Genomic DNA, 4,821 nt, shown 5'->3' with positions numbered 1-4,821 from the left:
TTGTTTAGTCACAACAAACTAGCAAAAAAGATGTAGTCACTATTACTCATAGAATTCGTGGTTGAACCTAATACAACCCTACAAAACCAACTTGTGAGGTGAGGATTATCCCAACTTATAAACACATTGTCAGATCATCACATATCTGATGTGAGACTCTTAACACACCCCCTCACGACCAGCACTATTGGGCTTGGTTCGTGGACATAAATGGTGGAGATCCGATAGCGGGACTCTTATAAACACATTGTCAGGTCATCACCTATTCGATGTGGGACTCTTAACAATTACACATAACAAAGTGGTAACAAATGAATATATATCGTGATACTAATCAACGTTTTGTAAATGATTATATGCTATTTGGTTGACTTGCATATGGACTATTTGGATAGAGCGCAACAATAGATTCTTTAGTCATCTCAAATTTTAAATAGTAGGGTTAAATATGTTTTTGGTCCCTACATTTTGCGCTACTTTAAATAATAGTCCTTACATTTCAATAAATGTTTTTAAAATCCCTACATTTTACTTCCGTTAACACAAATGGTCCCTGCCATCTATTTTTGCATAATAAGCAAACAGAATGCTGATGTGGCTATATTTATATTTTATTTTATTTTTCTTATCAAAATTAAAATTGGGTTTGGGCCAAAATGGTTGTATTTGACCCGATTCATATGAAATTGACCCATATTCATCATTTTTCCACCATGCTCAATTTTGCTGCAAGTTCCATTCCAAAATTCACAACCGTAAAATCATTTTCCACCATGCTCTCTTCAGCTCTCTCACTGCTCTCTCTTGTAACCACCCTCCCTCTTACACGACCCTTGTCCCTCCACCATCCAGCCACCGCACCACCACCATCTTCCTCACTCCTGCCACCGTAAGCGCCGCCCCATCACAAATCAGAACTCCCATCCTCTATGCGCTCCATCGCATCCAAAGCAAAACCTCGCGAAAATGACGACCCGCTTCAAGAAGAACAGTAAGAAGAGAGGCCAATTGAGCGCCGGTCACGGTCGTATCGGAAAGCATCGCAAGCATCAGGAGGTCGTGGTAACGACGGAGGAATGAACCATCACCGTATCCTCTTCGACAAGTATCATCCATGTTACATCGACAAGATCGCTTCTCTCATTCCAAAAGATGTGAAGGAGAACAAAGCTCCTGTGATTGATGTTACTCAATTTGGGTACTTTAAGACTAAGCTGATTTCGAAGATTGCTGAGAAGAAGAACAAGGAAGTTGTTGGTGTTGGTGTTCTTGCTGCTTAATTTTTGTGTAAGTATTTTGTTTCGAACAAATTAGGGTTTTTAGCCCTTTTTAATTTCGTTTGTGTTTGTTGTTGTAATTGAGATATATGTTATGCAATATTTTTGGGATTAATGTTGTTGATATTGCTTCTAATGAATTTAGAAGGAAAAGATGAGAAAGATGAAGGTCAATTTGGTCCATTAGATTTTTTTTTTTTTTTTACAATATGCTTGCTACGTAAGACACAAAATGGGATCCACCCTTATGCCACACAAGCATTCCGTTTGATGACTAGGAAGTAATTGACAGCAGGGACTATTAATGATAACAGAATAAAAATGTAGGGATTTTAAAAACATTTATTGAAATGTAAGGACTATTATTCAAAGTAGCGTAAAATGTAAGGACCAAAAACATATTTAACCCTAAATAGTATGAAGATTTAATTTAGTGGCGGATTAAGGCTGAGTTTAGAAGTTTCTCTTATAATTTACATCAATGGTTGTCTAATCAACTTTGTTGTTTTGGATCTTCTTTTTCGTCTTAACATCCTCTTATTTTAGGCTTTTAGCCTTTTATTTGTGTTACTTATTTGCTCGTACTTAAAATTTTCTATTCTTAGCACTTCTTGTCCTAGAGTTGCTTTCACTCTGATGCTATGTTTGAACTTAATTTGGAGTAGAATTCAAATTCATTTATCAAAGTTTTTTTTTTTATCTATCGAGCTTCATTGTAAAGATTCAAATGAGAATCTTGGTTTTACAAATGAGGGGAGTCTTGGTTTTAGTGTTGATTATCTTAATATAAGACTATTTATGAAGTATTTAACAACAACTTATTTGAGTCATGTGACAAACTTATGCAGTTAGTTGATGATACTAATAATGCTAATCAATTCTCTTGTGGGATCTATTTGAGAATCTTGGTTTTACAAATGAGGGGAGTCTTGGTTTTAGTGTTGATTATCTTAATATAAGACTATTTATGAAGTATTTAACAACAACTTATTTGAGTCATGTGACAAACTTATGCAGTTAGTTGATGATACTAATAATGCTAATCAATTCTCTTGTGGGATCTATTTGGGTGCTGAAAAAATTGTTCTTATCAAATATCTAGCCAATTGAACTAACAAAGATAGAGGGGGAACTACGGCTAAATAAAATTTTGTTAAACGTATTGTTGATTTTTGGAGTGATGCAGTTGTAAATGATGAAATTATCAAAGTTCATCATTCCCTTATTTGAAAGATTCATAACTTGAATGTTGCTCATATCGTCCTTTGAAAGTCTTAGAACAACAATGATGACGAGGTTGATACTTGTCATAATCAATATTGCATTGAAGTTGTTTCGAAGTCTAAGAAGAGAAAATGGAAAAATCTAGAGCGAACATATTTTATAATATCAGCTCTTGAATTGGTTCTCATAACACTGTTTAATGTAACTTTTTTGTTGTTTTTTTTTCCTTAAGGCTCTTGATATATTTCTATATTTTATCTATTTTTAGCTTATAAGATTAAGGGTTAAATATGTTTTTAATCCTTCAAAATATACCAAATTTCCGTTTTAGTTTCTCTGAATAATTTCTCTGATTTTTTATCCCTCTAAATATTTTGTTTTCAATTTTAGTTTCTGTTTTTTTCTTCTTCTCAAAAGTTCATTTTTTGTGTTTCAAACGACTTATTTTACAACATATCTGTTTTGTTCGACTAGGCTCGTTGAAAGCGTGAATTTGAAAGTTGCGGGGAATTGACACTTTTAACTTGTCAGTCAAGAATTAATTGTGAGATAAGTATAGTCTGATGAAGAGTTGTTTCATTAGAAATCGAACTCGAATTCTTTAAAACGATTCGTCATTTGATAGAGTTCAATTACTTGGTTACAATCACACAATTCCTATTAAACATGATCATGATTTTATAGAGACAAAAATCGTTATTGATTGAATGGAAAAAATAAAAACAAAGTGTGGTGATTAAAATATGTGATTTTTTGTCCCGATCTATAAAGATTAAAATTAAACAATTTCTATCGAACTTATATGATACTCCCTCCGTTTCAAAATGAGTGTCGCTTTAGCCAAAAAAATTTGTTTCAAAATGAGTGTCGATTTCAGTTTCCAATGCAATAATAACTTTTTCTTTTCAATTGTACTCCAATTATACTCTGCACACTACTTTCAAAGTATTACTTTTAAAACTAACCAATAGTTAATAAGGATAATTTGGTAAAATAACCATTCTCTTTCTTTTAATCATTGCATTTCTTAATATGTGTGTAAACACCTAAAACGACACTCATTTTGAAACGGGGGGAGTATAAGAATAAACATGATTAAATTTTAGATGAACTAAAATCAAATGATCATGGTTTTATGGAGACCAAAATTATCATTTTAGTTTAAAGTTTATATTAAAAAAAATACTTATATAATGTACACAAATTTTAATAAAATTCCTCAAAAATAATTAATAATATTATTTTATGGATCATGCTTACAAAGTGTCCTTATCCTTTTTTTTTTGACAAGTTTTTTTTTTGACACAACAAGTTATTTCCCTTATTTTATATACATTGATATTGATAACTTAGAATCATATCTTTTAGAAGCTAACCTTTTCCATTTAGGCTATGTTGCTCATGGACTCCACTTGTGTAACATAGTGGATTTCTATGTTATATAACATCATCCAATCAGTGTGTGACACGTGGATTTTGTCCTCTTAATCTTTTAAATCGGTTATTTGGAAAAGCGATTTTAAAAAGCTTTTGTTTTAGGAAATAAGATATTTTTATTTTTTATTTTTTTATTTTTGTTTTCATCATTTATCCCTTAGGATTGTATTACTGGCTCTGATACCACGTTGGGGCAGGGTCGCCAGCGGAATTTTCTCGAACTTGGTTTAACATTTGTTCGATTTTATTCAAACCTTGAAATGGTTTTAAGAGTGTTTTAGCTCTTTCTCTTTGTATAATTGTAAGTTTTTCTAAATCTTCTGTTTCTTTTAAGAAATCGTCAATATACTCTATATGATATTTTACTAAATCTTGAGCACAAAAAAGAATTTGTTTTAACACAATTCTTTCATTATAAAAGTTTATATCAAAAATTATCTTTTCTAATCTCTTTTTAAAGAGTTCTACTTCTGTCTTAAGATCTAATCCGGGCATTATTGATTAGTCGTGGAGTTTTCCAAATTTTTGGCCTCTTTTAAAAGTGATTCGATTTGTGTTAGAGCTTGAAAAGGTTCTAAAAGAATTTTCGCTCTTGTTTTTTGAATCTCGGTGAGATTATTTTCTTGAATTTCTTCTAATAGATTTTCAATTAAATCTATGTGAACCATTGTTATAGTTTGAGCCTTATAACAAATTTGTTTGAATATTATTAAATCATAATACCATTCAATATCACTGACTATGGTTTTTAGTCTCTTTTTTAAAATTTCTAATTCTGTTTTAATTGTTAACTAGAGTATCTAGTTTTATTTTGAATAATTTTAGTTCATTTTTTATTGTTATTCCTGGCATTATAATTTTTTATTAATCTTTAAAAGTTCAG

General features: G+C 31.2%; 1 pseudogene; it reads left to right on the top strand.

Annotated features, from left to right (window-relative positions):
• Positions 1 to 966: 966 nt before the first annotated feature.
• LOC146912435 (large ribosomal subunit protein uL15x pseudogene) lies at positions 967 to 1,280 on the top strand (annotated as a pseudogene).
• Positions 1,281 to 4,821: the final 3,541 nt, after the last annotated feature.

This window comes from Medicago sativa, chromosome 6 (assembly GCF_051527215.1).
Source record: "Medicago sativa cultivar Bolivia chromosome 6, Bolivia_mono, whole genome shotgun sequence".
Lineage (NCBI taxonomy): Eukaryota > Viridiplantae > Streptophyta > Magnoliopsida > Fabales > Fabaceae > Medicago > Medicago sativa.
Note: the sequence above shows the minus strand (reverse complement) of the source record. Positions and strands in the feature narration are given on the sequence as shown.